At 41.4% G+C, this 25036-nt stretch overlaps 1 protein-coding gene across 3 annotated transcripts in view; it reads right to left on the bottom strand.

Annotated features, from left to right (window-relative positions):
• Nucleotides 1-25036, bottom strand: part of tafa5a (TAFA chemokine like family member 5a) — a 233643-nt gene that overhangs the window by 178972 nt on the left and 29635 nt on the right. The gene's annotated exons all lie outside the window — the stretch shown is intronic.

The raw sequence follows: 25036 nt of genomic DNA, 5'->3' as shown, positions 1-25036 counted from the left end.
ATGAGGCCAGGAAATTATGCTGATGTGACATTGGTGTGCCAGACTGGTTTGATTTTTTTTTAATAATGACAACTGATTGTCAAGAATTTTAGCTTCATAATCATCTTTAGTCAAATAGGATAGGATAATTTTTATTGCCCAGTGCCTTGGACCTCATTGTATCATACATGGGACCAAATATTTACACTACAACAAAAATGGCAATAAATACATCCATCAATTATGCATTCCTAAAAATAAACACATTAATTACCACAAAATAAAACATACAACCATTAGTTACACGTCTTAAATACACACATATACAACAATACTGAGCTAAATAACAAATCAGTAGAAACATGATATATACACATCCTAAGTGATGTTGAGTTATTCATAATGAAAAACACAAGTTGGATCTGGAATAATCTTCTGTATCTTTCTGATTATGCTTTGTTGAAAAAAAAATATTTTGAAGATGGGGGTATTGCCGGGACTCCCAGGTGTCGGCCAACGACCTGTTGTCTGTGCGGAGCAACCTCAAAAGCATCACTGGCTACAAAAAACCATCCCCCCACCCCGCTGGGGGGAGCCATCAACTGGTAGACAACCTGAATGTGTTCTACTGCAGGTTTGAAAATCAGCACTCCCCCCTCACTCTCCCCACCTCAGACTCACCAACCACTCCCCTGACAATTACCACCCTCCCCCACCCCCCCCCTCTAACAATCTGTGAGACGGATGTACGTGGCCTCTTTAAAAAACAAAGGATCAGAAAGGCACCAGGCCCAGATGGTGTGACCCCCTCCTGCCTGAAAGTGTGTGCTGATCAGCTGGCCCCCATCTTCACACTCATGTTTAACAGGTCACTGGAACTGTGTGAAGTCCTCTCCTGCTTCAAATGCTACATCATCATTCCAGTCCTCAAGAAAACCTCCATCAGTGGACTGAACGACTACAGACCTGTCACCCTGACATCTGTAGTTGTGAAATCCTTGGAAAAACTGGTGTTGGCCCACCTGAAGAACATCATAGACCCCCCGCTGGACCCCCTGCAGTTTGCCTACTGGGCAAACAGGTTGGTGGACAATGCAGCATAGCACTGTATTACATCCTGTAACACTTCGACTCCCCAGGGACCTATGCACAGGGCCTCTTTGTGGACCTCAGCTCAGCATTCAACACCATCATCCCGGACATCTTCCACTCCAAACTGACCCAGCTCACTGTGCCTGACCCCACCTGTCAGTAGATCACCAGCTTTCTGACAGACAGAAAGCAGCGGGTGAGGCTGGGGAGCAGCCCAAGCAGCACATGCGGCCCCAGGGATGTGTGCTCTCCCTTCTGCTGTTTTCACTCTACACCAACGACTGCATCTTGAAGGACCCCTCTGTCAAGCTCCTAAAGTTTGCAGATGACACAACAGTCACTGGTCTCATCCGAAACTGTGACGAATCAGCCTATAGACAGGAGGTTGAACAGCTGGTCCTGTGGTGTAGCCGCAACAACCTAGAGCTGAACACGCTCAAAACAGTGGAGATGACAGTGGACTTCAGGAAGAGCTTCCCCACCTTACCCCACTTACCATACTTGGGAGCACTGTATCAGCAGTAAAGTCCTACAAGTTCCTGGGATCCATTATCTCCCAGGACCTGAAGTGGATGTCCAACATCAGGACCGTCATCAAGAAGGCACAGCAGAGTATGTACTTCCTGTGCCAGCTCAGGAAGTCCGACCTGCCCCAGGAGCTGCTGATACAGTTTTACAGAGGAATTATCGAGTCTGTTCTCTGCTCCTCCATCACTGTCTGGTTTGGTGCAGCAACCAAACAGGACAAGTACAGACTTCAGCGGACAGTCGGGACTGCGGAAAAGATCATTGGTGTGAGCCTGCCCTCCATGGAGGACCTGTACACCTCACGGGTCAAAAGGAGGGTGGAGAGGATCACTGCAGACCCCTCACACCCAGGACACAATCTGTTTGAACTCCTCCCCTCTGGACGATGTTACAGGTCACTGTGCACCAAGACAACCAGGCACAGGGACAGTTTCTTCCCCTGAGCCATCACTCTGATGAACACTTAACCCACGACAGTATGACTGGACAATAACCCTTTAGTGCAATACCTGTAAAGATCTCGTACAGATCGTACAAATTATACAGATTCATACAGGTCTCTATTTTTATTTTTAAGTACTCCATTTTTATTCTAATTTTATCTCGTCTCCCAATGAACATTCCCTTGTCTGACTGCATTGTTTACTGCCTGTTTATACTTTTTATTTGGAATTGTTTGCATTGTTTATTGCTTGTATATACTGTTTATTTTGTTATACTGCACAGCCTTATGTTGGTATATTGTTTACTTGCCCCTACTTGCCTTGCATTGGGATATGTACATGCACCGCTGTACCAGAGTCAAATTCCTCATGTCCAACACATCTGGCCAGTAAAGCTGATTCTGATTCTAATCTTTATGGCAGTCTGTACCAATTTATTACTTTGGGCCTTTGACTGCACTGTCAAGTTATCAAACCAAACAGAAATCCCATAGAGCAGGAGGTTCTCCACTACAGCATGGCAGAATAGGAGCTGCTTCTCCTTGATTATACCAAATGTTCTGAGCCTTCTCAGAAAGTGTAGCCTTTGCTGTACTTTGGTACAGATAACTTCTACATGTACCTTTCACCTTAGATTATTATCTATCTGGATGCCTAGGTACCTATAGAAGCCCACCCTATGATTTGATCATGAATGACCACTGGTGAATAACCACCTAGGGACTTGGGGACAAACACCATCTTCTCTGTTTTTTGTATTTTTTTTTTTTTTTTTTTTTTTGCAAGATGGCAGACATGTTTGCGTGTTCCACTCTCGAATGACGGCTTTTTCTTCGTTTTCTTCTTTTTTGTGTGTTTTTTACTCTTTCTGCAGTGCACAAATGTCATGCACTGCTAACATACAACAGACAGGCATTGCTGGACATTGCCAACTCACACAGCCACTGGAAATTTACTGGTGTCATACCACCAGAGCTACAACTGTCCGCAACAACAACAACCACTATCACCCTCAGGGAGCCCCCAAAGCACCAGGCACAACCGAGGAGGTTGAAATGAGGACAGCGACCCGGAGACAGAGATGCAAATGGGGCAAGAAAAGAGGGCTCCATGCCAGGCTAAAAGATTGTGCTACCCGACCACCACTACCCAGCCTCTTCCTAGCTAACGTACAGTCCCTGGAAAACAAATTGGCGGTGTGTGTGTGTTTATCAATAACTCATGGTGTGGAGATGTATGGACTGTTTATAAGCACTGTTCGCCAGAAGTGGAGTTTTTATTGCTGAAATGCTGGCCCTACTATCTAGCAAGAGAGCATAGTGCTGTGTTTCTGGCTGCTGTGTATGTTAGCCCAAGAGCTAATCTCTCAACGGCTCTCAGCAAACTCCATGACATCATCAGCACTAGAGGCAGTGCACCCTGACGCTGTTTTTATAATGGCAGGCAACTTTAACCAGTGCAATTTATGGACTGTACTTCCAAAATATTACCAACATGTGAACATTCCCACCTGGGGCAAGAACACTCTGGATCATGTTTACAGTAACATATGTGGTGCTTACAGGGCTGCACCCCGCCCCCACATTGGACGCTCGGACCACATTTCTTTGTTCCTGTATCCAGCTTACAGACAAAGACTGAAACAAACAAACCCTGTCACCAAACAAATTAAACTCTGGACCCCAGAGGCTGAAGGCATCCTGTGGGACTGTTTCACCCAGACACACTGGGATGTTTTTAAAGCTGCAGCCACCTCAGAGGACTTTTCTGTCAGCATACAGGATTAGGCTGTATGTGACCGGATACATTAGTACCTGTATTGACAACATTGTGCCCACCATACAAGTCAGGAGGTTTCCCAACCAGAAGCCCTGGATAAACAGTCAGGCACGCCACATGCCTCATGCTCTCATGCATTCAGAACAGGCAATGAGACAGAGTACAAAGCTGCGAAGTACAGACTGAGGAAAGCCATCACAGCGGCCAAGAGGCAGTATAGAGACAAGCTGAATGGTTTCTATTCTACTGCTGACTCCAGATGGAATTAGCAAGGCCTGCAGCACATCACAGACTACAGGACTACCAACAGCATCATCAGCTCCACAGACAGCCTGCTGGATGACCTCAACACCTTCTACACCTGCTTTGAGACCTCCAGCTACAGCACAGAGAGGAAGCACACACACACCTGGACCACCTGACCCCCCTCCCCTCCACTAACTGTCTCATCAGTCCAGGTACACAAAGCTCGAAGATCGACCCCCACAGGGCAGCAGGACCAGACAACATCCCTGGGAGGTCTCTGAGAGCATGTGCCAATGAGCTGGCTTATGTTCTCACCTCCATCTTAAAACTTTTCCTCAGCCAGAGCATTGTTCCCTCCTGCTTTAAGACCACAACCATCGTCCCCCTTCCCAAGAAGAGCCCAGTCACCTGCCTGACTTACTACAGGCCAGTGGCACTCACCCCAATCATTATGAAGTGATGCTGGCTCGCATTCAGAGCAGTATACCGGACACCCTGGATCCCCTGTAGTATGCTTACCGGCCCAACAAGTCCGCCTCAGATGCCATCATGGCTGCCCTCCACTATTCCCTCTCTCGTCTGGAAAATGGAGACTCCGACATCAGGATACTCTTCATTGACTACAGCTACACCTTCAACACAGTTGTCCCCCACAAACTCACCCACAAACTGTCCACACTAGGTCTGCACCCCACCCTCTGTGACTGGCTCCTGGACTTTCTGACTGGCAGGCCCCAGACTGTCAGGATTGGCAACAGGACCTCAGCCAGCTTTATTATGAACATTGGCAAGCCACAGGGATGTGTCCTCAGTCCCATCCTCTACACCTTGTTCACCCAGGACTGTGTCGCCTCCCACAAAGACATCATCCTAAAGTTTGCGGATGACATTGCAGTGATAGGTGGCATCACTGGTGAGGATGAAGAAGCCTACAGGAGGGAGGTGGGCGGTCTGGTGAGCAGCTTCAAATACCTGGCTGTACTTCCTCAGGAGGCTGAGGAGGTTTGGTATGTCACCTAGGATCCTCAGCAACTTCTACAGCTGCATCGTTGAGAGCATCATGACCAGCTGCATCACCGTCTGGTATGGCAGTACTACTGCTATGGACCGCAAGCGCCTGCAGAGAGTGGTAATAACTGCAGAGAAAATCACCAGGACTCCACTGCCCTCTCTGCAGAGCATTTACCACTGCAGGGTGCATAGGAAAGCTGCCTCCATCCTCAAAAATCCCACCCACCCCCAGCACTGACAGGTTCGCCTCCCTACCCTCTGGTCAGAGGCTTAGAAGTGTGAAATGCAGGACCTCTAGACTGAAAACTCTTTCTTTCCCTCCGCCATCAGACTCCTAAACAGCTGAGGAGTTTATTACCAGGAAATACCTCATGTACTGTCGACCTGTACTGTTTACATTCTCAGTTTGCACATGCATAATTGCACATTGACTGTTCACTACTGCACATGTAGCTCCCATGTAGCATACATTCTCTTATTATATTCTTATATATTTTTGTTATATCTCTGCATTTGCTGCTTAAAGTGCCTTAGATTTTGTTATTTATTAATCTACTTTATATTTTATTTGTATTGTGTGGCATTCACGTGGATGGCAAAGTAAGTATGACAAATAAACACTTCGACCTATTTAGATGGGGTTTGCCATACCACTGTAAATGCCAGACTTATACATCAGAATATCACAGTCAGTTTGCATAAGTCCTAGAATAGCCGTATAATCAGAGAACTTAAAAATACATATATTTTCACTGTGGCAAGTGCATTTGCTTGTTTACAGAGTGAACAGAGCAGGTGAGCTCATGCATCCCCTGGGCACTCCAGTAACAATATTTAAGAGCTCAGATAAAGTTCTTTGCACTTTTACTTGTTCGGTGCTTTCCCTAAAGTCCACCGTCATCTCCACTCTTTTGAGCATGTTCAGCTCCAGTGTGTTGCAAGCTCCAGCTGTTCAACCCCCTGTCTGTAGGCCAACTCGTCACAGTTTCGGATGAGAGCGATGACCATTGTGCCTTCAGGAGCTTAACAGCGGAGTCCCCTGAGGTGCAGTTGTTTATGTATAGGGAGAGGAGCAGCAGGGAGGTCACAGATCCATGCTGATTGTCGAGGTGCTGGATGTGATACTATCACATTTAATAATCTATGAGCTATGTGATAAGATGTACAATGTGGCGGTTCAAATAATATAACAGTTATAATGTATAGTTACAGAGACTCAAGGCCTTTGTCACCATAAATTTTAGACTGAAACACTTGTGAGAGAGAATTGTTAGCTGCTATTATGAATGAATAAAAAATGAGTGACTGGTGTTATTACATGTAAACATTTGGCATCAGTGGCAGGATGGCCATGTAGTGGTGACAGATTTCGCTGCCAAATCAGTAGTTTGGTGTGTTTACATGTCACTGTTTGGTATTGCCTCAGCTCAGTTGACTGATGTAAAATCAAATAAGGAGAGTAGAGATGAGATGGGTTGAGCTGGTACCAGTCAATGGAAAAGGGGCTTTAATCTCCACAAACACAGAAAGATATGGCACCATGCAGGTGTATGTATCTGTGCATGCTTTTAGCACAGATGAAGACATGCCATCTGGTCCAGTGGGGTTATAAACACTGACCTTTTTAAGAACAGTTTCCACCTCTTTGGAGTCAATCAAGACCCTTTTCCCCTCATCCTTGGGAATGCTTTCTAAAACATTACTACATTCCACTGAGAAGTCTTGCATGTCAAACCTTTTATAAAATTTATTTAGTTCATTTGTTGTCGATAAGTTGTCCACAGCATGTAGAGATTTCTTAGTAGATTCTGTATTAGTTACGTTTTTCACAAAGTCCCATAATTTCCTAGTGTTCATTTTTTGCTGATTATCCTCAAGTGTCCTCCTATTCTGCTATTTTGACTCCCTCAAACATTCCTTTAATTGTAATTGTGCAGCTCTTAGTCAACCTTGATCATTATTCTTAAAAGCAAGTTTTTTTTCCTGATAAGACAGTCTTACACCCCCTAATTATGTAAGGTTTGCTGTTTGGAAACACCTTTATTATCTCAGAGATCACAGAGTCAATACAAAACTTAATATTGTCAGTAGCAGCTTCTGTAGCCTGGTTTAAATCTTCCTCCTCAGAGAATATGTCCCACTCTGTACATAAGAAACAGCCTTTGAGTGTTTTTAATTCATCTGACAACACATTAACATATTCAACCAACGGCTGGCTGCTCCTAAGAGTCATTCTATATGCAGGTATAAGATGGACAATATTATGGTCTGAGGTGGACAGAGGTGGTTTTGCAATAGCTGTGAATAAACCTTTAGCATTTCCATAGCACTTGTCTAATACTTTTTCCCCTGGTGTCACATTTTATGTATAGTTCTAACTAAGGCAATACAGTATTCAAGTTACAATGGTTCAAATTATCCATGATTGGGAAGAGCTAGAGACGGAGAGAGCAGTGTGTGTGTGTGTGTGTGTGTGTGTGTGTGTATGTTTTTAAAAACTAAAAATAAACATTATTTACAGGTTGTGACAAACAAACGAGTCTCTTATTGACTGTGGTCATGGTGGCACCTTAACTAAAAAGCAGCATTCTTGGAGCTACAGTAATATTTAAAAGGTAGCATCCAAAGATTCAATGAACCCCCCAGCGGTGTATATTAATAGTGTAACCCAGTACTGTCATGTAAGGGCTTGGAGTTGGTGGTGGGAAAAACAGTAGTGTTTTGTGGGGGAAAACAGCTGTAAGCTTAAAATAAAATAAACATTGCTGTTCTCCAACACAAAGGCAAAAAGTTATGCACCAGGGCAGGCAAACCTATCCTGTCATTCAGTCAGTCAGATAATTGGCAAATGAGAAGAGAGACAGTAAACTCACTAAGTTAATATACCTTTGAATATCAGATGGCTTCTGGATTATTACATTTTTACTGCCAGGGGGGTCAATTGGGAATTATTCTAAATCTTGTCTCTGATTTTCTACCTGTTCCCTCGCCATGATAAATATGCAAAGCGCACAAGGACACTCTCAAGGCAAAAACCATAAAATGAAGCCTTTCCTTGTCCCCTTCTGCCCTGTCCTTTTAAATCTTGCTTTACCTCTGTCCCACCTTGTCTTGTGCCCCATTTTCTGCATTGTCTCTGTGATATTGACATCATCTATGCTGGTCTTTGTTTATGGCAAGCATTTGTGAAACTGGGCCACTTAGAGGCCACCAAGAGTTTAGGCCAGGTCTGGTTTGCAATGCCCAAGATCTCTTTCTCAGCCAGGGCACCTCAAAAATATTTAGGGAAGACAGCAATCTTTCTTATTGAAGCATGTAGTATATTTTAGGGCTCCATCTACTGTGTATTGTTCTCTAAAACCTTCCTAATTTGGCAAGAAAATGAAGTGTATTTCCTGGCTGTTATGATGTCATTAAATGAATGTCCAAATTGGATAAACCTAACCTGGTGCATTTTCCTCGGTGTTTTATGTGACTTTTAAGTTTGCACATAAAAAATCTGCAAACACTGGAAATTCACAAATAAAGACATAAAATATCACAAAACAGCTCTTATGTATAGCTGGGGTAGAAAAGTTGCTGTATAATAAAATAAGAATGTGGCAAAGTGCAATGGAAAAAGACAAATAAATCATGACATACAGGAAGCATGCAACCTAAATGTCCACTGAAGAAATGAAAAACAGCAGCAGATGAAAACATCAGATCTGTGTGGAGCAATGAGGAAAATGTAGAATTAGCACCATCAGTTGTTTATCTCCATGAACTCACATATGCATAACCACAGTAAATGGAAAAATGTGTCAGTTCACATTTATTTCATATTTTTAGAAAATTCTGTAAAACGTCACCTATAATTAGATGGAAACCTGGCTAATAGATTGCCAATTTTGAATGATACCAGTATTTATAATAGCAAAAATATGATACCAGTATTTATAATAGCAAAAATATGTTTCACATACCAAATGGGATCTCTCCTTCAGCTATTCCTTCAGCTGAACAATGAAAATGTCCTTAGCTCTACCATAAGGATATAAATCAATATGAAAACATTGTGCAGATATAAACAGATAATGTGGTGGGAAGAAAATCCAAGCAGGACATTCTAGATTTGTCAAATGTAAATTAATGGTTACAAGCTAAAAAAATTGAGATTTGGGTAGTTTAATATTCAGTATTCAGTCTTTTGCACAGTGAAGCAGTAGATTTGAAACCTGGGGTTACAGCCCTGCATTACCAGCTATCAACTATCAGTGAGCTGCAATTTAGATTTTGAGAGGTATTTCAGAGTCCAATTGAAAATCCAAATATAGAATAAAGTTGCTTGTTGTTACCCCTTGTTCTTTTCAGTTTTTGCCAGACAGGTCACCAGTCTATCACAGGGGTTAAGCATGCATATTTACTTGTGAAATGATCAATAAAGTACTTTTTAAAAGCAATAGTCATCCTTTGTCACATTGTCCAGAGCTTTCCATGTTTACAATGTTCTTCAGTTCACTCAGTACTTTAGTGTAATGTTTTTGTTCCCTTTTTTTCCATTCCATATTTGACATACTGTATGTTTGTACAATGACCTCCAATCCTCTACTTTCCCTTTGTCTCATTCTCATTTTCCCTCTCTCCACTCTCCAGCCCACCCCTCTTCCCTCCACTGATTTGGATGAAGGAATCGAGAAAGAATGGACAGTGGAAGTAGGCCTGAGGTTATAAAAAAAACTGCAATAACTGGCCTTTGTACACATTTCCTATTTATTTAAATCAGATGAAGATTGTTGCTTCTGACTACAAGTGATGTTGTGGACAGCAATTGCAACACAGATTTTAACAAGTTCCTGAGGGTGCACATCTCTGAGGACTTCTCCCGGACCAACGACACCACATCACTGGCCAAGAAAGCTCAAACACGCCTCTACTTCCTTTGCAAACTGAGGAGAACCAGTGTCCCACACCCCATCATGTGCTCCTTCTACCAGGGCACCATTGAGAGTGTCATCACTGGCTGCATCACTGTGTAGTACGGAGCCTGTGCTGCCTCCTGCAGAAGGACCCTGCAACGCATAGTGAAAACAGCCAACAAGATCATCGGCACCCCTCTGCCTTCCCTTACGAAGATCTTCAACACCCTCCTCACCCGCAGAGCCATCAGCATTGCTGATGACACCTCCCACCCCGCACACTCCCACTTCAGACTCCTGCCTTCAGGGAGAAGGTATTGGAGTCTTCAGGCCCACTCCACCAGACTTACAAACAGCTTCATTCACCAGGCTGTGAGGATGCTGAACACTGTTCACTACCTCCCCCCCTCTGCCCCTGGACCATAACCCACCACAGAACATAAAAAGATATAAAAACACTACCCCTGCTGTTTGCACAAACTCAATACATCCCCCCTTTTGTTATATTACATGTAAATCTGCTGCTGATTGTTCTTTTTACCATCATATCTGCTGCTGTTGGTCATTTGCACTGATGTCCATGTACATTTCATAAGCAATTATGCATCGCATCACCAACACCCCTGGTGATGCTGACCACCTGACAAGCGTCTTGTTATTATTTGCACTACTGTCACTGTTTGCACATGACTTGAGTTTCATCATAGCCTATTAGGTTGTACCATCTAGTTTATCCTTATTACTTGAATTCAGTTTTCATATTCTGTCTATTCTGTGTTTATTCTACTATTATTCTATTTTAGTTTCTTAAATGGTATGGGCATTCAAGATTAGGTGAGAGAGAAACAGTATTTCGATTTTTCTGTATGTCCTGCACATATAGGGAATTGACAGTAAAAATCTTTGATCTCTTGACTGAACTGCATGACTTGGCAAAATTGTCCAATAGTTGTTTGGGGCCAGGAGTCCTACCATAAAACAAAGCACTTAATAGCTCTGCTGCAGCTGATGGTGACTGTTAAACAGAGGGAGACAAAAAGGAAAGGAAGTGTTAATAAGGAACATGAAAGTGGAATTTGAAAGACGTTAGCTTGAAAGAAGACTTCAGAGAAGTGCAAAGTGTAAGGGAAAAGATTGGAGATGTGGTAAGACAGGAAAAAGTGACAGAAAAAGTAAGACTAATATAGTAAGTAAAAAGTAACTGACAATCACAATAAACAAGGTATAGTTACCTATCAAAATCAAAGATATTTCCACCAGCCAAATGGTCTCTAAGCTATTCACTTTAACAGATATACCAAGCCCTGGGGGCAATACCTATAAAACTACAGCTCCTCTTTTACCAAGTCTCACTGTTTACTTCCATTCCAGTGGATGCCATACTGGATGCTATAAGAAAATTAGTTTTTCATTGTAGGCATTTTTTCAGCCTCACTCCCACTGAGTTCAGGCAAAGCCTATTAGCAAGAGTACAGTGACTTAGTGTGCCTTGGGCTTTGGAAGTGCCCTTATATAGTCCACCTACACTCTAAAGAGAACAACTTATGTTTTCATTTAATACAGTGGAGAGTCCTGCATGTGACTGTATATGTTTACAAGCGTGTGTGCTTTTAAAAGAAACAAAAAAGGTGTATGTATTCTGCAGAAGGAGCTTATTAAAAGAAAGCGGGTGGGTTTGGGGAGGTTCAAGACTTTGCAAGTGCTTTAATTTCCTCTGAAGCTCATGAGTAAGTCTATTTGACTACCTCACTGTATGGCTGGATTCCCAGTCACTGTCAGTCAAGATAACCTGATACATGTGTGTGAGAAGTTAAAGACCAGCTAAGCACTCACAAGGGGCTGTCTGGCTTGAGCACAGCCAGCAAACACAAGGTCCACTGCTAGCTCAAACAACTTCTCACAGCTGGGGTGTCTACTTTAGACAAGTCTCACTTTTTTGCCTTTTTTTCTTTCATTATGATGCAACCATTAAAGCTTTGTCTCACATTTTAGTAATCATATATAGAAAAGCTTTCAGAAGCACTTTGCTGTCTCTTTAACCCAACTGTAAATCAGCCCTCACAGGTTTTATGTGAGTACCAAAACTGTAATTTTAGTCATAATGTGAAAGGTTCAGAGAGGAAAAACAGACTCATTATTTATTCTGTAATTTTATTATGTATTATTTATCAATATGTATTTTGTTTATCATTCTATTTTATTCAGTTTAATTTAGTTTTTTATTTTTCTTCTTCTTTTTTACCTAAGTGCCCTTTTCTACCTAATTTTCTATTATCTGTAAAGCACATTGAATTGTATTAATACATTGATTTTATTTACTAATAGCCACTTTGCACAGTAAAAGTAAAAACTATGAAAAAAAACTAGTCTTGTAAGCAGGTATACTGGCTTACAAACTTGCAAAACTACTCAAACGCACAACTGACATAAAAGGTACAGCGAGTCAGGGTGATCAGGAGGATGACAACAAAGCCTCATATCTAAAATCCTTTAAATATGTTATTCTATATGTAAAAACTAAATGTCTCCAGCAGTTGCAGTGTAAGATCTCTAAAATCCTCCAACATAAAAGCACAGTGCCAAATTAATACCATTAAATAATTTACTCCAAGTAAGATATATATATTTGCTTAGACCGTACTAGCACATATACTTGTTTAATTTTATTATTATTATTTTTGTTCATTTCAATGTTTTCACATAACATCAATTTCACAGAAAATGTGCATATTATGCTAGCAAACTATACACAATCTGTAACCCAAAAGGGGGCAGGGACATGAAATCCCTGAAAAAGCATGCCTTACAGGTTGCACATACAATCATATGCTAATATTTTGACTGCTTTACCCTGGAGCCACAGTCCCTTACCACTTTGAGTCTTTATACCATCTAGGGCTATTCAATAAAGAAGCTTCAGAGAGCTTAGAAGAGCAGGACAGAAAAAAAGAGTGAGCATTCAATTCTGCCTGAATTATCCCTGGGTTTGTGTGCTTTCCCTGATTTAAAAAAACATTGCTGCATCATGCTCAGAATCATCTTTCTAAAACAGCACCTACATTTTGCATGCCCATGAGGGAACAGCTTCTGCCCTTTACAAAGAAGCATGGTACAGTACTTTACAGTACATTTTAAAGTGTGCCAGTGCATGTTAGGATGTCTTGTTGAATTGAGAGGTCTATATGCTTGTACCAAAGCAAGGATAGGGTGTTCATCAGAAGAGAAGAGAGGGTTGGCAGAGTGTTCATGCAAAAGGTCACAGCTTTCCAGGGAGCACTCATTATTTCTACTTAGTCAAAAAGTATCAGTTTAGGCAGAAACTGTTAACTTAATGTCAAACAACAGATTTGTGGAGTTCTAATGGACTTTAAGCACAAGGTTCTTTAGTGTTAGAAAAGAGGCTGTAGATGCAGTGGGAATGAGCTACTAAGGAAACCAATTGGCCCCCTTTGTGAAAATCCAGCAAGCAGAAGAAATATTTAGGCATAATTTTGGCAGGCAGCAACTACAGATGACACAACAGAGAAGAAGAATAGAGAGGAGGAGGATGCAGAGGAGGGGTAGGTGGAGAAGGGATAAAACACTACAGATCAGCTCTTTACTATTAAAAGAGAAGCAAAAAGGAAAACATCTACCTTCCTTACAGTTTACATTAAGTGGCCTGTGCACAAAGAAAACCAGTGATGTATAACAGTGGACTATGCATTTAATTAAGACAGTCCCCTCAGCCTTTTTTTTTTTCTGGGGACCAGCGTAATCATTCCATATATGCTGTGATATCATCTGCTTAATGTGCTATTTTAGCATACAGTTAAACCTGGGCAATAAATCTGGCTGCGTTCTCCATTAATAGATGCAGGGCCTCGCTGAATAATGTGTGCATTAGATTAGCAGCACTACAGAAGTGAACCACCATGGAGAGAGGAATACTTCACGTTAATCTCTCTTGGTGGCTCCCAAAGGATGAGAACTTACTGCCACTTCCCATGGCTGTAGGTGGAGGATTGAGGAGGAGTGTGGGTGGAAATGGGACAGAGAGAACGATTAAAAAATGGAGGGGAAAGTATGTATATGCAAAGGTGCATCCATTCTTGTGCTTCTCATCATTCATTTCAGTCACACAAAACATCCAAATGTTCAACAGCGAACCTTTACAAAATTCCAGCTGTACATTCAAAATGAGCAACATAATTCGTGCTCATTCAAAGTATGATGCCATAGGCTAATATACAGTTTTTCAAAGATGTTAACACATATACTGTACTTCTGAATGTACACCCTTAAGACTGGCCCTCGAGAACCCTACATGTCTGACATTATATTTTCTTCTCTTTTCTGTCTTAACATACTCCTGGTTCCTGATCTTCAGTGGGTGAGGAGTGATTTGAGGTGACCTCATTACAGAAGCTGACAATACAACAAAAGAAAGGGGTTATGAAATCAGGAAATTCTATTCCCATCTCCCTAGCCATTCATCTCCTTGAAATAGTAGGAGGAAGATTCATTATTTGGTACTGTTTCTACACTATCTTATGATTTGCATACTGCATATACAAATGAGTCTGTGGAGGTATGTGGGTGTATCTTTGTGGCTTAGCTGTACATGCAAAGACAAAGATTGAGGGGTTAGGTTCAGGTGAAGGTAAACCTCCATCAAGGTACACTACATCCTCAAAAGAACAGCAAGCTCGTGTGTGTATGTGCTTCTGAACTGTATGTGTGTGCAAATGTGGATACTGTATGTGAAGCGCTGAAAATGAGAAAAACTGTAATAAAAAGCAAGTGGGTGTCATCAATTGTGTCCAATTGTGTAAATGATTAAGTGTATGAATGTATACATTTGTGTGTGTATATCATGTTCAAGAGAAGAGCTCCATGTACCATCGCCCAACATAATAACCACTACGACTGATGCTTTATGCTTCTGGGAGCCACTGCCATAACAAGGGCAGTCCCAGTTTGTGATGAAGGTGAGTGGACATTCAGTCCACTGATCAGATGCTCATAGCTGAGTCAGCTGAGAATAATGCAGCACACACGCTATATGATATATGTTGGCTGATACGGACTACACAGAAATATTGTACTTTCTAAAGACTAAATATACTTATATCACATGTATTTCTTCTTGTGTTTATTATGTTCATTATTATAAACCTTTGGCTAATAATGATAACATAGGTTTCTATATAAAATTTTAGAGTTTACAAAGACACAGTCAAACAACAACGAAAGAAACATTAAACAACCACTAAACACATAAAGCAGTAAGACAAAGGTACTTTCCAACAATATAGTATTATGTTGCCACAAAGTTAGAAGGCTGGCAATAGACACATTCAAAACCAAAATAAAAAAACAGGCTCCTCGTCTGTCTAGTACTAGCTCTCTAACTCTCTAGGCTGACGTTAGCTAGTCCACTGAAGCATGAGAGTAAATGTTCAGTGAGAGAAAGAATTAAATTTACTTGTCTGACAAAGAGAAGACTTCCTGTGTCATGATCAGGCACATTTTTGTGGCCTTCTTCCTTACTTTCTGGAAGTGATGCAGAGATGATATGCAGATGGGCATAAAATCAAAAATATGATACAAAGAACAGACAGTGTGCTGCATTCTAGTTGACTGTCAGGCCAGTGACAAATCAAAATGATGGCCCGCATTTGCTGACCCTTGTCTTTGCAGTGTGTCCCACACCATTAGTACTGGTCAGACCCTGTTGTACTGGTCAGCTGATTCAGCATGTTAAATCTTTGGCAGACCCTGTTGGTGAGAGAGACCACTCTGACTGGCTGTTCAGCTTAGCAGATCAATACCTAGAAGAGAACATTGGGGAAAGCCCCTTGAGCCTGTTGTAGTAATCACGATTTCACCCATTTAGTGCAGTTTTCCCTTATTTTTGGGCTCTGCAACTTCATTTGTTCTTTCACAACCAAAACACCAAGGGCTGACAATGCCCATGCCATTTTCAGTGTCTTATATGCCATATTTTTGATTAGAAGTAGTGATAAACTGACTGTGGTGAGCAAAAGCTGCTTTGTTTAAATTTTGTATATCCATAACCCCACGGTCTTCCTCCTTTTCTGAATGACAAATACAGACTACTGCCACCCGCTGGTATGGAGAATTATTTCTCTCACTCAGGCCCAAAACGTACATACTAGTTGGCTGTTGGCTGTGGTCTTTGTGGTGTGTTCAACACAGAGTCGGTACCAGGACAGATTAAATGGGGGTGGCAACAAATTTTCAAGGGGCGTAATGTGATCTTACAATACCAAAGAATCTCACAATATTTTCAAACAAGTACAGTTAGCGCACTGCTGTTTGATGCAAGGAAACATACATGTACGGAATCTCACATAACAGTATTATACACAGGCAACTGCCACTTCAGTACAAACTTTTGCCCTGGCTGCAGCACCACAAGGTAACACCGTTGCTCAGCAAACCTAATCACACAGACTACTGAACAAAATACAAAAACCATTCAAAAGAACATTGGCCACTGCATTAACACATCCACACAGTTAACAGCACAAGACAGGCTATACGTAGATATCAATATGCATCCATTATGGAATCTAGACTTCCGAAATAGCCTTGACTAGTATTTATCAAAACACATGCAGTAAAACTACACAAGTCTGATAAATGTAGTATGCTAAAACACACACACAGTAGCTGATATACAGTAAATGCACTGAACGTAGCCTACTTTTAGAAGAGATAAATTCAACAAGTTGTGGCATTGAAGCACCTCATGATCATTTTCTTCCACTCCCTGAGACACACGCATGTTAGATCCTTCTCAAAGGCCATCTTTCTTGAGGGTGGTCTTTTGGCCATGAAGCCTGGAACGTCTATGGTCCATGAAAACATTCTTTAAAGTTGAAAATTAGTTTTCATATGTGGCAGTAAAGGCAGCAAATACTAAAACAAGTTTCGGTGCTATCAACATACTTGGCAGGTTGTATAAAAATTATGTTTAACTGCAATTCGTGGATGGGTGATGGTGGTTTTGGAGAAAGAGAGCACGCCTGTCTGGCAGGGGAGGCTTGGCTCCCTCAGGCCCTCCCCATTGTGCTGACACCAGTTCAAGGGTCACATTTTGGCCCAGATGAAGGTGATGTGAGATGACCCAACAGTTGGCCTTCAACGCTACTAGTTCTTTGATGTTGGCTTGGTGTGTCTCTGCCCTTACACCAACCTGCTTTTGTTTAGGTTGTTTTTAGTGTATCAGATGTTACAGTAATTAATTTGTAGTCTGAAAAGGCTGCAAGAGTACTACATTATAGCACTAGTATATAGAAAAGTTTGATCATGATAATACTATCTAAAAATCTGATACCATCACCTCATTCTGGTGTGCTGTAGTCAGCTATGAGGTCCTTGATGTCTGGACCTCAGTAATTTTTTTCGATCTCAGGCTGATGTTTTGTATTATCTCTGTGAACATGTTTTTACTTTGTTACTGCAAGTGTTTTGAAAATGTTATAAACCCTCCTGCTAAACCATATATGCTCATTTTAATGGATCATGTAGGCTAGCCCCATTCAGGACACATATCCCAGAAACAGTTGGGATACAGCTGTGCACAATTTTATTGCAACACGAAATAACACATTTTAACATGTTTACAGAACAAAGGACATAACATAGAAGATGAGACAGCAGACAGTAACAAAAGGGACAAAGGGATTATTAAATTGTGTGTGAAAATGTGTAGTGCGGGTTCATACAACTCTATGCAGACTGATATTCAGTACATATTAAAGAAAATTAAAATTAAACCAAATAATCAATAAAGGAACAGGAGTGTATTGGTGATACCCCCGCCCGAACCACCAACACGACGTGAGGCCATCACTTGGGGAGCTCTGGAGCAGTTGAGAAGGGGGAGGTCATCCAGGGCAGCTGGACAGCAATGTCCTTGTGTTATGGTTACATTAAAAATTCCCTTTGTTTTATTGTTTGTCATGGTTTATGTTAATTGATTGTTGGGACTGAAACAGCTTGAGGTCAGCCCATGACCTTGACAGGAGAGACCTGACCCAGTGTGTGGTGTGTTCCCCTCCTAAACAGCTCCCAGACCCTGAGGAGGGAGCTTGTCTAAGAGGGTGTCAGCAGGAGGTAGAGCAAGTCATCTCCTAATCGGAAGATTAGCGGTTCGATTCCCGGCTTGTGCAGTCCACATGTTGAAGTGTCCTTGAGCAAGACACTGAGCCCACAGTTGCTTCCAGTGATGTTACTGGTGTGTGAGTGTTTGGTCATGTGAATGTCCAAATAGTGTGAAAGTGCTTTGAGTGTACTGCAAGTATAAGACCATATGCAGTAAAGGTAAAGAAAACAGTGACCTGGCCTTCCTGCCCCATGCTGTGCCCCTAAGAGTGACCCCATATTGCATGCCCCAGCTGCTGGCCCTCTTTTTCTTCAAGCAATCTAAAGAGCATTCCTACCACCACACATGGCTACAGAGCCAAGATCCGCCAGCACCAGAGTCCAGTGCCACACCACCATGTGTGCCCAGGTTGTGACACCGGCTTTATACCCAGTGATCCACACCCTTGCTGCGAGGCCTGCCTCAGGGCTGAACATGCTGAGATGAGCTGGGAGTATCGCAAGATCGTGACACAGTGCAGGGGTATTCAACATGGTGATGCACAGTCACTAAGAGTAAATAACACTTTGCTAGCTATTTTTTTGGACTTTATAACCCACTACTGGAATTACACAAGCAATCCATTGGAATCGCAAGCTGTTGCCAATAACCTGAACAGACCTTATCTGTGCAAATTCTCAGTCATCCAGGTCATAGTAAACCGCAACCAACCCGAGGGGGATAAATATCTCCGACTTAACACCAGTCAGTCAGAACTGATGAAGCCTCTTGGATGAGAGGTGAAACGTCTTCGATCTAGAAATCCAAGTCCAGTTGATTTCCAAGGTTATTTTGGTTGCGCTGAACAGACCTTTCACATTCTGGAGGATATATCAGACCTAGAATGTTTCATTGACCAGTACTACATTCACTGCAGTATGGATACCCAGGAGGACACCCCGAAGCCAAAGAAATGGAAAAAGACCTCTTCTACAGATACAAGCGATCTACAGACGACAGACATTGAGGTCAGTGTTCTTGCATCCATCAACAAAAAACTTGACTTACTGGTCACACTTCATGATGAAATAAAAGAACTCCGGTAAAGCCTTGAATTCACCTACAGCTACATTGAAAAGTTACATTGAAAAACAGTCAAACAACTCTCTCCAAGCATCCATCAAAACCCTCAGTGAAAAAAATGGACTTCATCACGAAAGAAACAATACTGGACATTCAAACCAGAAACATGCGCGACAACCTGATATTTTCAGGTATTCCAGAACAAATCACCCGATAACCCTGAAGCACTGGTTAAGGACTTAATGAAAAATCAACTCAAAATTCCACCGGATATTGTTAGTAAGATCACTTTTCACCACGTACACCGCCTTGGTCCACGTTCCAACAAAACACCCCGACCAATAATAGCAAACTGGAACATTACAAACACAAAGAACTAATTAAAAGGAAAGGAAAGGAACTGAAAGGCACAAACTTTGGACTCAATGATCAATTCCCATGTGAAATAAACGAACAGAAAATCCTCTACCCCATCATGAAACAACACAGGCGGAACAATAAACGTGCAAATGTCATTGTGGACAAATTATACACTAAAGGACAGCTCTATCGCAACTCGAACATTACCCCGTGGCTCTTCTGATTTTCTACAGACTACCTATCAACCAGTGACTGCTACATTATGTTAAATAATTCAAGCCCCTTTCATCACCCTGGTCTCTTACATCCACACACAGAGCAACCCTTATCCCACATGGACTCCTACAACCATTCCTTGCATAGCTGCCCCTCTTTTATTATGCCTGTTATTCTGTCTGTATTTTTGTTTGTTCATCACAACCATGTGGAAATGTATACTTGTCTATGTTTTTTCTGTACTGTTATGCCCACATCCACACTCTAACACACATACATATACACACACATGCATCAACTCTTGATCTTGTTAATCCTATTTTATGTTTTTTCTTTTTTTGTTTTTTATTTCCTCTCTCCTTCCCCCACCTTCCCCCCTTTCATCATAGAACATTGATTTATCTATAACAAACAATAACTCAGTCACTTAAAATAGTGTCATGGAATGTGCATGGATTCCAGACCCAGGTTAAGAGGATTAAAATCATTAACCATTTGATAAAATTAAATGCTGATACATGCTGGTAGAGACCATCCTCACTACTGGCATCACAGTCTGGTAATGGTATCACCACACAGGCAGAGAGTAAGGCTCTTCAAAGGGTCATAAAGACTGCAGAGAGGATAACTGGGACTGAACTGCCTGCTATGGACACACTATACACGCAGCGCTGTCGTAAAAGACAAAGGCAACAACCTGGAGCTGAACACGCTCAAAACAGTGGAGATGACAGTGGACTTCAGGAAGAGCCCTCCCACCTCACCATACTTGGCAGCACTGTATCAGCAGTAAAGTCCTACAAGTTCCTGGGCTCCACTATCTCACAGGACCTGAAGTGGACATCCAACATCAGGACCATCATCAAGAAGGCACAGCAGAGATGTACTTTCTGTGCCTGCTCAGGAAGTTCGACCTGCATCAGGAGCTGCTGATCCAGAGGAATCATCGAGTCTGTTCTCTGCACCTCCATCACTGTCTGGTTTGGCTCAGCAACCAAAAAGGACAAGTCCAGACTTCAATGGACAGTCAGGACTGCAGAAAAAGTTATTGGTGCAAGCCTGCCCTCCATGGAGGACCTGTACATCTCACGGGTCAAAAGGAGGGTGGAGAGAATCACTGCAGACCCCTCACACCCCGGACACAATCTGTTTGAACTCTTCCCCTCTGGACAGCGTTACAGGTCACTGTGCACTAAGACAACCAGGCACAGGCACAGGAACAGTTTCTTCCCCCTGGCTGTCACTCTGATGAACACTTGACCCACGATAGTATGACCGGACAATAACCCTCAGCGAAATACCCATAAATGTACATTATACAGACTATTCAGATCATACAGGTTTCTATTTTTAAGTACTCTATTAGAAATCACAATGACCATTCCTTGTTTGTCTGCATTGTTTACCACTTATTTTGCATTGTTTGCACTGTCTGTTGCTTGTAAATACTGCTTATTTTGTTATATTACACAGCCTTATGCTGGTTTATTGTTTACTTGCCCCTTGAATGGGGATATGTACGTACACATTGAGAGCCGATGTACCAGAGTCAAATTCCTCATGTGTCTGACACACCTGGCCAATAAAGCAGATTTTGATTCTGATTCTGAAGCCCACACTAAACCCTCTAGAAGATGGTGCTTCAATACATCATTACTTCAGGACTTAGATTTTATTACCTTTATTGAAAAAGAGTGGGCATTCTTTCTGGAGATGAACAACTGTCCAGAAATCTCACCCTCCCTATTATGGGAAACAGGAAAAGCAGTAATCAGAGGAAAAATAATATCATACTCATCATATGAAAAAAAAAAACAACTAGAACTGGAAAGCACCTTAGAACATAAGATAAAACAACTCACAGATTTACATTCCACAAACCCTAGCGAACAAACACAAAATGAACTGAGCGAACTGAAAAGGCAACTTGAAAATATTATATACAAAAAAGCACAGTTTCTCATTCAACAACTCAAATATGAACACTTCTAGTACAGTAACAAAATAGGCAAGTATTTGGCAAATCAATTACAACGCAAAATGAAAAAGCATTAATTCCATCCATACTTAATCCTAGAGGTGAAATTGTCCATAATCCACAAGATATTAATAACGTATTTCAAGCCTTCTATAGCAAATTTTATTCACCCAATTACAACCCAAATTCATCAGAAACAGACAATTTCTTGGACAATTTAGAACTGTCAACACTATCCAGAGAACAAGTTGACGTATTAGAAGCTCCTCTCACCATCGATGAACTCCATAAAGCACTGATTTCAATGCCAAATAATAAATCACCCGGACCTAATGGACTACCAGCTGAATTTTACAAACACTTTTGGCAGATGCTATAACTGCTGTTTCTCAGTCACCACAGAAATTAAACACACCTCCACATTACCAACACACATGAACACAGCCATCATGACACACTTATTATTAAAACCAAATACCCAATCCACCCTTCTAGTTACTGTCCCTTATCACTTATTAATTCAGATTTAAAAATCATTACCAAAGCTATAGAACCACTAGAATAGAGATAGTCACTCCAATATCAATCCACACAGACCAAACAGGTTTCATTAAAAATAGGAATGCTTCAGACAACATCTGTAGATTATTTAATTTGATTAATCTTGAATAACAAAAACAGACCAAAACCAGAATTTTATCACTGGATGCAGAGAAAGCATTTGACTCCTTAACTGGACATTTCTCTTTTGTACATTAAGCAGGTTTTGTCATGATTCGGTTCCACTGCTTCCTGTCTGGCTTTTGTTTTGTTTCACCTTAGTTCTGGTCTTTTCTTTACGTTCATCACTCACATTAGTTTCACCTGCTTCGTTATTATGTGCACCTGTTTTCATCTCTATTTAGGCAGCGTCCTCCCATGAGGACGCTGCCAGATTGTTCTAGACCCCAGCTCTGACTTTCCAGCAATATATTCGGTTTTTGGTATTTTGTGTTTCTGACCCGGACTGTTAATTGGATTACCCTGTATTGCCTTGCCCTCTCATCTCGGACTGCTCATGTGTATCGGCTTATCGGACTTTCCCCTCGGACTACGCACTTTGGATTCCCCTGGATGTACGTGTTTGCTGGCTCTGACCTGGGACCGATACCGACCGTGAGTTTTTGTGTGCACCGTGTCTTGTATGGTTTTTTGTTTAGTTTTAGTTCTCTTAATAAAGAGACGGGTTTTGTTTAAACACTTCCTCGTCTGGCCATTTAATTGAGTTCACAAAACACTTTTCGGCCGCATTACGCGCGCCGTTTTCTGACAGGTTTGGGTTTGGAGAGTCGTTCATCCATTGGATAAAAAGTACAAATGGAATCAGGTCAAAAAGTTTCATGTTACAGCAGGGTACCAGACAAGGATGCCCACTCTTACCATCTCTATTCGCCATTTTCATCGAGCCTCTAGCAGCAGCAATGCAACAAAACAATAAAATTAACTCAGAACAAAAAATTAGTCTTTATGCAGATGATTTATTTTTATATTTACAGGACCCCTACAACTCTACAGGAAAAATTATACATTATTAACAAGCTGAAAAAAAAACTTAGAAAAAAATCAACAGGACTAGGTTTCTAAGTCAAAGACGTTTCAACTCTCATCCAAGAGGCTTCATCAGTTCCGCCTGACTGGTGTTGAGCCGGAAATATTTATCCCCTTCGGTAGTGTTTCAATCCTTTGAAGGCCAACAATGTCCCCTAATGTCATAGCCCAGTATCGGTGAGAGTCGTTACTTGTCTTTGAATCCTCCCATGGACTGATGCCTATTGTCCTTTTGGGCATGTTTGGGCAGAGATCTCAAAACAGGATTGTAGATGGATGACAAGTTGTGTCTTAGTCCACCACCACTATTTAGTGAGGGGTGTTCTATTTTTACAAAAATAGCTTCCTTGACTCAAAAGAATGTCCTTTGTCCTTCAGGTGGAACTCGTGACTCTGACCCACTGGGGTAGACCCTCCTGTGTTGGGCCATGCGTTTGTGCAGTGGCTGCTTCGTTTCACCAATGTACAAGTCATTACACTTAATTGCATACACAACATCACTCTGTTTATGTCTGGGTGTGTTGTCTTTCGGGTGGACCAGTCTCTGCCACAGGGTCTTCGCTGGCTTAAAGTTGACTGGGATATTGTGGAAGGAGAAGGTCCTTTTTAACTTCTCTGATAAACCAGCCACATAAGGGATGACAGTGTTATCCCCTCTTGTTTCTGGTTTCTCCCTGTTGGTGCTGGGCCTCTTCCTTGCTTTGGTGAAGGCCCATTTAGGGTATCCACAAGCCCTAAGGGAGTTCTGGATGTGTAGTATCTTCTTCTTGATCCCTTCTGCAGTTGTGGGCACTGCCCTGTGATTTAGGCTTCTGATTACTCCCCAATTTGTGTTGTAGAGGATGGTGCGAGTCAAAAAGAAGGTATTGGTCTGTGTGTGTAGGTCTCTGATATACTTCCTCCTTAAATGTTCATTTATCCATTTCATTAGTCATTTATATTTATTTCTCATTGTTTTCTGTATGTAAAAATATAGTTATTCTCTATAAAATGTATTTTTGTTAATATTGTTGGGTGTCTGGAACGGATTAATTGGATTTACATTATTTCTTATGGGAAATATTGCTTCAGTTTTCGTGCGATTCGATTTTCGTCTGACTTTTTTCGAACAGATTAATCATGAAAACCAAGGTTCCACTGTACATCTCAGTACAGCATTGCCGCAAATATTTTGTAGTGAGTACTGGAAACTAAATTCCTCTGCGACTCAATATCGTTGACATTTAAATGATACATCTAGGGCTGGGCGATATGGCAAAAAATAAAAATATAGGTTTTTTCATAAAATGTGACCGATTCACGATTTCGATTTCGATTTTTTTTTATGTGTAACTAGCCAACTTAAACACAAGTACAACAACGTGACTGAAGTAACATTCTCTTCTTAAGTAACTTGAAAAACCATCAGTTTAAGAAACATTGTATTTTAGTGTGCATGCCATACATAAATTGGTCAACAAGGTGTAAATAAATGTAAAACAAATTGTCTAATGAAATGTCTTTGCAGCTGAATTAAATATGAAAGTAAATATTGAATTCTTCTTAATACAGAGTAAGAAAATAACCATTTTAAATAAATGACCAATGATTTTAACCAATTAGTCAACTCAAAAATTAAGCACATTTACACCAGAAGTATTATTAACAGTAAATGTTTGATAAGAAGCCAGCACATCTTTAAGCCCTTGACCAATTACTTCCCCAGTATGATCGTCAGGAAAATAACATGTCTGAAGACAAA

Source organism: Monopterus albus, unplaced genomic scaffold (assembly GCF_001952655.1).
Source record: "Monopterus albus unplaced genomic scaffold, M_albus_1.0 scaffold51.1, whole genome shotgun sequence".
NCBI classification, from domain to species: Eukaryota; Metazoa; Chordata; class Actinopteri; order Synbranchiformes; family Synbranchidae; genus Monopterus; species Monopterus albus.
This window is presented reverse-complemented; position numbering and strand designations above follow the sequence as displayed.